This window comes from Meleagris gallopavo, chromosome 4, assembly GCF_000146605.3.
Source record: "Meleagris gallopavo isolate NT-WF06-2002-E0010 breed Aviagen turkey brand Nicholas breeding stock chromosome 4, Turkey_5.1, whole genome shotgun sequence".
NCBI lineage: Eukaryota > Metazoa > Chordata > Aves > Galliformes > Phasianidae > Meleagris > Meleagris gallopavo.
In genome coordinates, this window is record NC_015014.2 from 23,470,506 (window position 1) to 23,480,895 (window position 10,390).

Sequence of the window (10,390 nt, forward strand, 5' to 3'; positions counted from 1 at the left end):
GTCATCAGCAAGGCTGGCTCAGACCCACAGTCAACAAGATGGCATGGACAAAACCACTGAGCATCCAGCTTTCACCCTGACATGCTCCTTATCCAGGACCATTCCAGGAATATCTTCCTTTTGGGAATTTATTTTCACTAACTACCAATCTTTTTCTTTTTTTTTTTTTTTCTACAGCAATGACCATTTGGTTAGGTTTTTGCTGTTAAAAAAAGCAGTGACATGAGCTTTCACTACAACACCAATTATGCTGCAGTCAGCCTAAGCTCTCTGCAGGCCTAATCAGGTAAGATTTAGCAGCCTGCAGTATGTGCACAGTTGACACTGTGCTATCTTCTCTGCCCTTAAACCTGGGGAATTTATGAGCTTTATCTTGGCCACTAAACCATCTTTCTCTTCCTTCACTTCCTCTTCTATAGTTTTAAAACTTTATCTGGACCTAGGCTGTGCTTTATATCACATACTCTCTCTTTGATTTCAAATATGGAAGGGAAGTTATTTAAAAATAGGTTCCATCATAGACAGTGTTCTGGTAATTAGGCACGGAGCTAGACCTTGTAAGTACATCTGTCTCCGAGGGGGGTCAGCACAGTTTTGAGGAAGAGAAGAAAGTCTAAATGTTTCTCCATTTCACTGGTGAGAGCCAGAGCTCCTTGTATATGGATTTCTTTGTGCTATTGTGTTGCTTTGTTTTTTTATTCAGCCTCCTGTTTACTTGACTAACACGATAGGGGAAAATTAACTCCGAGTGAGAGCCCTCCACGCTGATGGGGAAAGGCAGCCCTATTATGTTCTGGGACCACAGCATCGCTGTGGAGACACTTCTTTATGTGAAGCTGAGCTACAACCACAATGATCTCTTATGATCTCTTATGAAATACTAATTGCATGATTATTTCTTATTGCCCTTTTTTTAATCATGCCTAGGATGATCTGTGCCTGGCTTTCTCCTCAGTGAGATGGTACTCAGCACGAGTCACTTTGGATGGCACTGCTTTGGGGAGAGGGGCGGATGAGCTCATCTGGGCCTCCATCTCCCATCTGCGACAGAACCGTTCAGGTCTCTGCTACCAAAGGCTGCAATGCTCCGTAAAGGAGACACGAATTGCTATTACTTTGCTCATGACACAAGTGGTGAAGAATCAGTCCCAGGGAAAACAGTGGAGGTGAGAGGACCATATGGCTATCTGTATATCATTAGCAATCCCCAGAGCTCCTGGTCCTCCCAAAGCTCATAAACAGTGATATGAGTGTTTTGAAAGTAAGTTTTTAAAAAACAGTAAAAGGCTACTTTAATTAAATGAACATATCTTTTCCCTTAGATCATAACCTTGGATCCCAATAGCTATTTTGGGAATTCAGAAGCATTTCAAATAATTAAAAAAAAAAAAAAAATCGATGTTCCTTTATAGTTGGCAATATTTCAGGCCTCATATATTAATCCAACTTTTCCCTTTGTTAAAAGCAAGCTGAAACGCTTTTGTAATAAGATATTAAAAATTGTTTAGCATCCTGGATCATTAATAGAAACACTTGAATGTGGGCTTTAAGACTTAAAACGGGCAATGCAAATCTATATATAAAATTGATTCATTTATCTGTTCTTTTTTGTTGTTCTACAGAGCAGGATCTTACTCCCCCTCCCCTTCTTCCCCCCTCCCCAAAAAAGTGCACTGTGCCAAAGGGGGACTGTCATTTTGAGAAATAAAGAGAACAAATAGTCCTGCTTTTCACTGTTTAATCTGCTGCCATCCCCAGTGCAAGGAAGAGAAGAGCTCAGCTTGTGGTGTGGGCTCAATGAGCTGACATGAGGGGATCTGCAGCAGCCTCTTAGGGCTGGGAACCAGAGAAACCACCCAGCACGGAATATGGCACCAGCATGGAAAAACTCCTTGTGAAGCAGAGGTTCAGCCTAGGGTTCAGTAGCACACTTCTTTCTCATGCACAGGCACTGGTGAAACCTTCATTTCTCTCACCATTCTACCTTACAGTTGTTCTTCCAAAATCACCTGCAGCACCAGCTTCTCTGCTTTGCCTGATAACAGCCATAAATTCTCACACCAAGTTAAAGTAGCCAATGTGATAGCGTTAGCTAATATAACTGGATCTTTTGTGGATGTCTCAGAGGTAGCAAGGGAAAAGGTTGAAAACCTGGCCAAAATGTTGTGTACGGCCAGTAAGCTTGGTTCATACTGCCAGAGAGAGAGCTAATCAGCTAACTTGGTGATAAATATCCCTCATTTATTCATACGTTCCCTGCATGCATGGTAGTCTTTCCACTGTTTCTTTTCTGCCCAAGTCTGGAAGCTCTGCTGCTACTAGTTCCTTAGAAGCAATGATGGACAGGAGATATTTGGTATTTGTTTCTGTGTCTTCCACTGGGACAGTACAGTGATCCTTTCTGCCCCTAGGGTTCACTGAATAACAAAAGAGACGGACTCCCATAATGCACACTATGGGACAGAGCACCATCATCCATGCTGACATTCCTGGTTTTGACTAAATTAAAGTAGTAATACTGTGGTATTCACTGTGGGGACTGGTGAAGTATGCTGGACACCGAATAAATGCTTCCTTAACCTGTCAAGCTTCTGGTCGCAAGCTTCAGACAAGAACATGACATTCAAACTGGTCAAAATGCTGTGGGTATTTCTCAGGTGACCAGTAAAAGGAAGGAAGCTTGTCAAGATGAGCCTTACTTACTCCACTCATGTGGTCAGGATGCTCTAAACTATATGTGGAAGTCTAAGAGCCATTTATCACTGTTTTAATGCCTGTCTTTAATGCTTAGCAAGATTTTCTAATTGTATTGACCACAGTGGGATTTAATGATTTGTTTAATACCAACTGCTGGGAGAGACAGAGACCTTTGGCCATAGACACTAAGAACTTAAAATCAGCATTGGTCTGTCCCAACAGGACCTGTCTCTAGCTCAGAGTGCTTGCCCATGAGACCTTTCCTCCCTCGTGGGAGGCACAATGCCTGGGCCTCTTTTGAAGCTTGAAGATCAGCCTTGTGGGTGTGCAGGTCTCTCTGCTCCTGGAAACCTGCCAAAAAGGGCTCAGAAATTTGGTGGTGTCTTCAGTTGTCGGCACTTTTGATCACCGCCAATCTTGCAGCCACTGAAGCATCTCATTTTAATAGAGCAGTGATGCTTCCTAGATGAAAGTACATCTGCGTTGTGTGTTTGCTAAAGGAACTCATTTATAAGAATTAGCATGTTGGTAAATGGTAGCTAGATCATGAACAACAACAGCAAGATGTTGGATCTACAAGTCACTACAAGTTATTTACTGTGTCCCCATTTATTTGCAACAATGAGCTAGGGTGCAAGAAAACCTTGAATTTTGGCCAGAAATCCCTTCCTTTATTGTTAACAGTTACATCTGCTGCTTCTTTCTTCTAGTGCTATGCAGATCTCTTTAATCCCTCTAATGTGTTCCCAATTTAATTATATTTACATACATGTCTATAGCCTCACTGAGAATACCAGCCACACTCTTTATCACATTTCCATGCCGTGTTAAGATTTCATTTGGATACTGTCACTTTTCTTGTGACTGAAGATTTTGATTTCCTGAGAGCTTTTGGAATTTGACTTCTCCCTTTATATATCCAGAGTATTTTTTCCTTTCTTTCTTTCACTCTTTTTTTTCTTTGTAGTTTTCTTTTCAGTCGACTAAGGGAACCAAGGACATGTATTGCACACCCTCTGTCCTGCCATGTTTAATTTAAATGAAGCCTCAGTCTGCAAAATAGAAATGAGACTTTGCTTTGTGTTTGAAGTGGGTGCAAGCCATGCTCCATGGCTGAGGGTCTTGCAGGAACTATTGTGGAGATGCAGGAAGTGGAAATGAGTCATGTCTGAACCAAATCCAATTGAACCAAACAAAATAAAAACAGAAGAAACTGAAAAATCTTATAGCTGAGTTAATAGATTTTAGTGCTTGACTTCTGTAATCAGACCAAGCTTCTTAGCCTCAAGTAAGCGCTGCTGGTTGCAATCTGGTGCTTGAGAAATGTGATGATTCGGTGTCCCTCAAGGATAGCCTGTGCCTGATTAAGAGATAAAACCCAGCAGCCTAGTACTCATTTTGAATACTCAGCTGTGCTCCAATATCCAAGGTCCTCAGAGCAAGACAGTGTCTAGCTGGCCCCAGTGCTGGCAGCCCTGTGCTTCTGCAGCCCCTGGTGCCAGCACCATGCCACCATTCTTTTCCTTGGGCTTTTCTTAAGGGAAAGCAGCTGAGGCTGGCCAAGCACCCTCATCCAGTTTGGGCTCAGAAGTGGGTGGTTCTGGTGTACACCTGGGTGTCCCGATTTGCTCCTAGTTTCTTGGTTAAGGGGGACCTCCAGGGTCCTGCTGTGTCCCTAACCAAATCTGCACAGCGTGGCAGGGCTTCTTCCACACCCCTGTGAGTAAGTGGATGTACAGCCACCTCCACAAAGGCCAATGCTAGCAACTTTTCAGCGAACACATAATCATAAATATGAGAGCAGAATGTTTCTTAGTGTGTATTTTTTCCTATTTGTTCAGAAATTGCGAAACATTTTTGCCTTAATATTTTTAAAATCATGCACTTAAGAGGACTCTGTTTCCCTAAAAGATACCCCCTCATCATGCCAAAAGAATATTGATATCTGACCATTCCACCAAACCAGTTCTGTGAAAAACTGAACACAAGGCTCATGGTACTGATATATGTAACTTTATTCAGCTTGTGGATTTTTTCCCATTTTCTACTACTGAGCTAACGAGGAAAAAGTAGGTTTATTTAAATATATATATGTATTATCAACCCTTTTTTTTTTACATGAAAAATCAGCAAATTAAACTGCATCCCACTCCCTTGAAGCTGAAGTAGAAACTTGCAGTATGCCCAACTGAAAAGAAGCAATCCTGCTTCTCTGGTTGAGCAGATTTGTTGCATTCATTTACTGAGCATATCCACTTGATTTAGTTGAAATAACACTTATAAAGTAATAAATGTTTAGTTTAGAAGGAGGTTAATGAGCAAAGTTTATTACTTACTGGAAAATCATTGAAACTGAAAGCCACATATATTTACATAAAGAATGTGGCATCTGAAATAAATCCGAAGAATTTTGTTATTAATTTCCTGTGTTGTTTACATGTGTTAGAGGTATGTTTATTCCAAAGGAATCACTCATCAGGAGTGATAGAAATCAAAGTGCAAACTGGTTTATTTTTCATTGTAACTTATTAATAACAGCATCAGTTTTTTGTGTTAGATAGATGACACACAGCAGACATTTTTCTTCAAATATATACAATATAAGTGAGAAAATAAAGCAAAGGGCTTTGCAGTCAAGTAACATTTTTATTTGATAAAATAAAAATTAGTGCCTTTTCTGCAGTGTTGTATTTTTTTTCTATTAGTTCCAAATGATATAGAGTACATTGCAGTAGGTTTTACAGTGCAATTTTTACTGTATGTTTCATTAAGCAAATACTTAAACAATGAAGTGATAATCGAGAGCATAAGAACATCAAGAGTTCCTTTCTATTTTCTCACAAACTTCTCACTGGAATTAAAAAGATAAGTATAAGGTTGCCTTATCAAATCAAAAGCCACAGAGTTTATAAAGTCTCCTTTCAAAGCTGGGAGGGATCACGCACAGATCACGTTTTTACAGAAAGTTACCATACCTTAAAGCAATTTATCTTTCACTTTTGGTATGAAGATCACCCTGCATGTACCTCAGACCATCTCCTCTTCATTTAGGCAAGACTGCTGGAGCTGCTGGCTTTCTCTGAGCCAGCAATGAAGTAAATTAATAATGCTCTTTTCTTAGCTCCTCTGAAGTCCTTACATAGGCAGAATTCACCCAGAGGCAAATGGGAACTTTGTTGCCCAAATACAACTGTGTGGGACTCTGTGCTCCCAGCTTTACATACAACACCATGTTATTGGCAGCACTGCCCCGAGCCATTGCTCACAGGCATGGGGCAACCCAGGAGTGCTTGGGAAGCAGGCTGCTTGCGGCTGATTCCTTGCTCTCCATCATCTCCCCTCCTCAGTCCAGATGTGGGCCTGGGGAAAAAAAAAGATAGGGAGTACGTGGCATTTTTGAGAGTGTGTACTGTGGCCCTAGAACCAACTCTTCTTTGTTTTAATAGCAACAAAGATAGTCTAGGATTTAGTTCTTTGAGAAGCTTGTCCTAACAAAATAATTAAGATACGCTTCTGTTTTACTATGAAATATGGAAAACCACTCCCTCATCATCTGCCAAACATTTCTGATTTTGTGTTTGCCTTGCAACAGCTGGAATGCACTAACAATTTAAGGGTTGACCTCCTCCCCCCACTCCACATTCCCCAGTCTCCATACACACTCACTTTAAATGCAAGCAGTCCCCTCTTCTACTGGGGACTGCCAAGGGTTCCAGCTTCTGCGCATGCAATGGGGGCCTGGGTACACATGAAACGGGAGACCAGGGGTGTATGCAGTGAGGGACTGGGGGCTGCTCCACAGTGGCTGCTGAGCACATCCCTACTGTCATTGCACGTTAAGCAATGGTTCCCATCCCACATCACAGCAACCTTCACAGCAGAGGCACAGGGGCCGGGTTCTGTCGGGGGCTGCGTGTACCCCCATAGTGGTGCCTGTGGGACCCTTCTGCAAAGGGAGCAGACTCCTTGCTTCTAACCCAACTGCCCTCTGGACCCGGTTCTGCTGTGGGAGGTTTAGCACTTACTTAATGAGGACTATGTGTGAGCATACATATGGATGTGTGTATATCTGTCTACACATACACACAGTATAAATTAACTAAACATGTTACTAGGATACATCAGGAAAACCACATCCAAACAAAGAGTTCAATATGGAAAAAGCTATTAAAAGATCCCAGTGTTTGAGCATGTTATGTACAGGGATAAATATGATTACTGGATACCAATCCTACATTTTGTTCTTTTCCTGTTGGCCTTTGTAAGAGGTGCTGTCCTCTGGGGGGTAAGGGGAAGATTTCAAATGACAGAGTGAATCCAATCTTCACAAATAACACATGGCTCATAATTAAATTTCTCACCTCAGGAGTGAGGATCATCATTAAAATGGAGTTTGGGAACCACTACTGAGGCTTTTTTAGAGGCCTGAATGGGTTCCGGAGCTCTAACCTTGGAGCCTTTAGAGAAGTGATGGAAGGGATCATAGAATCCTAGAATCATTAAGGTTGGAAGGATGACAAAGATCATGTAGTCCAACTACCAGCCTGTCACCACTGTGGCCACAGTGAACCAGGTCCTTCAGCGCCCTGCATGCCCAAATGTTCACAGTGCCCTCACGTAAGTTAACTACTGAATAACAAGGATAAGTGTGGACTTCTTACTCTCCTTTTCGTAACAACTTTCTTGTAAGCTGCCCAGTTAGCCTAAAGATTTTTCCTCCTTCTTTGCTGGCACTGCACTTGGAATGCAAGGACGCAGTCAGTGCAGGTGTGTGCCAGCCAGGGCAGCACTCATACTCTCAGGAAAGAGGCACGCTTGCAAATGCCCATATAGCCAAAGAAGTGAACTGGATATGCTTTCCTTGTGGCAGTTACCTGTTCAAGTATTGCAAGGATCTATGAAGCAATGGTCTGTTTTTTTTGAATGCCCTCTTCTCTGCTCTACAACTTCTCCTGAGTTCTTTACCCTGCAAATATCGCTGTAAAAACAGAAAATCAGCCACACTGCCTGATTTAAAACCCAAAAGGTCAGTGATGTTTTGGACAGCAAAAGCAGAAAAACTGAGCAGTTACATTAAAATGTGCCTCAGAAGGAGACTCTCTGGGACAAGGAACAGAGGTTGATAGCTGACCCTGGGTGGCATCTGATCCACCTCGCATGCCTTTAAATGATGGGTTGGTGTGGAGCTTCACAGCCACCTCTTGGCATCTCCACCATACCCCATATCCTGAGGCAAAGCTGAAGGTCGCAGCCCCAGGGAGTGTAACAAAATGTCAGTTTAAATGGCACTGGTCACAAGACCAGAAGGCTCAGATTTGCTTCTAGCAATGATTTTCCAAACTGGAGTTCCTCTTCTCTCCTTTGAAGTCAGTAAGAAACCTCCCATTGGGTTTAGTACAAACAAAATCAACCCTCACTGAAGACTGTAGTGAAGCAGAGGAAAACATTTTTCCTGTTAAAAGATTTTCTTGTTACTACAGACACATAAAAGTCTTCTCAAAGCTATAATGTTAAATATTTTAATGTCCTGCCAAACCTCATCAATTCTCATTGTTTAACAAAAACGGCACAAACATTATGCTAGCGATGGTATTTTCTGCATATTAAGATCAATAATGTGCTTTGCAAGGAATAAAGGGCTGGTTAATGAGAAAAGCCTTTTAAAACTCAAGACAATTCCAACTGCTATGAATGATTACAAATTGTGCGGTTAAATTTGTAGGGGGTGGGGCTGGGGGGGATTAAGGCCCTGGGCACGCAGTGCTGTGCTTCCTCTTCCCTTTTTTTACCAGGAACTTCCCCACAACACTCTCCTTCATTCAGCTCTGTGAATTCTGGGAAACATCAGTGTGGCTGCCAGCACAGGGAGCTGAGACTTCCATTTCAGCACCATCGCTGGACTCTTAAAATATTTATAGGAACAAATAGCTTTGACAGGGTGCACTGACATGCACAGAAGGAAGACGTGGTTCAGGCTGCTTTAAAATGTCGTATTTTGGAGCCTACGCTCCATTCCTTATTCAAGCAGAAGTCTCAGTAGCCCCAGCAACAGGAGGTGCGTGGGGTTGTGCCTTTGGGTTCTCCCAGACTGAGCGGTACAGATGTGCTATGGGATTCCAGTGGCATTCTCGTACCAGAAACACCCAGCCCATGCTCACTCTGTCCCTGTGCCTCTAAGGAACTGCACGAACTGCACCTTCTGCTCCCACCACTCCGTTCCCACTGCGCTGCAGTGCCACCACACTGCTTTCAGAGCCCGCCTGCATAAGTGTGTCTTGCACATGCGTGGCCCTGCAGCCCCTCAGGAGGAAGAATGCTTTGTCTGTGTGTCCGGATGGGGTTAGGTGTGAGATACATACTCAGCCCTGTCAGGAGCAAAAGGCTTCAGTGCATGTGTGCAGCAGAGCTTCAGGCACCTCAGAGCCTTCCCTGGTGCTGAGGATTGCATGGTAAAAACAACATGAAAGAAAGAGTTTGCATTCAAACACCAGATTTCCACCTAATCCCCAGCAATGACACGTCTGTGATCTGGACTTGTGTCTCAGTTATGTCATAGGGTGCAGATGGCATGAAGCATTGCAGTGATCCTTACTAAGTTCTGCGTCTTAGAATCATTGCAACATCTAAGTTTTTCTCAAGATTCATTGTGGCAAAGAGGAATGAGCACACACGCAAAAAAAATGCAGTACGTACTGTTGTACACTGCAGTGTGTAAATGGGCACAGACACCTCCTGCTCTATGCTTATAATTCTCCCAAACATCATGAGGTGAAGGAATGAAAAACTTTCTGAAAAACTGTGGAAATATATTGCCGTTAGGATGTAGCACAAACTCCTGGTTCCACCCTAAATAGAAACTTTCTTTAATTTATTAACGAAAATGTTTACAAGACTGGTTTCTTGAGTTGTCATGCAGATCCGAATGGTCTTAATTTCAATTCCTGCCTCCACTCTCAGCCAGTGCAGAGCCTGAAAATCTTCTTTGGTTTCCCATCACAACCCATCTCGCTACCCGCTGCGCCTCCGGCCCCTGCGAGCCCCGGGGCCACCCGCAGTGGCCAAGCAGGAGGGCAGCGAGTGAACGTAGCCCCGAAGGCTGCCGGCCGGGCTGAGCAGCGGGCCGGCAGGGCCGGTGGCTGCCAGCAGGTGAGGTGCCGCTTGCAAAGCTGCCTCGGAGAGTGATGTTGGACTGGTGCCCGGGTTGCGCGGCAAAGTGGCAGAAGATGAGTTAAGTCTGGGGAGGCCCCGAAAGATAATTGAAACCACCCCTGGATGACAATGGCTATTAACTTGCAGCTCGTCCCCGCGTCCCATGGAGGAGCGAAGGCAACGGGAGGCTCCCCGGGACGGCTTCGGGTGCGCAGGCAGCCCGGAGTTCCACGTGCCTCTTCTGCCCCGTGTCCGGGGGGCTCGGGCTGCCGGGCGGAGGGCTGGGAGCTCCAGGAAACGTGGTTTGACAGAAGGGGCTCGCGAGCCTCCCATGTGCGCTCCACATTGCTATCGCGTGCCCTTTGATGTCGGGTTCGGCTCATGGGAAGACGCGGGGCCGGATCCTCACCCGATGACGGCCGCTGCCAGCCCCGCGCACCGCACCGCACCGCAGCCCCACTCCGGCCCTGGGCAGACACTCCTGCAGCGTGCACAAGGCGCTTTCCCTTTTCTTCCTTTTTTTTTTTCCCCTTTTCTTCCTTTT

At 44.2% G+C, this 10,390-nt stretch overlaps 1 long non-coding RNA gene across 1 annotated transcript; it reads right to left on the minus strand.

Annotated features, from left to right (window-relative positions):
• Positions 1 to 2,719: 2,719 nt before the first annotated feature.
• LOC109367244 lies at positions 2,720 to 10,381 on the minus strand. Its single transcript, XR_002114174.2, has 2 exons — positions 7,572 to 10,381; positions 2,720 to 6,057 (listed from the first exon to the last, which is right to left on the minus strand). It is a non-coding gene; the product is annotated as an uncharacterized LOC109367244 (long non-coding RNA).
• Positions 10,382 to 10,390: the final 9 nt, after the last annotated feature.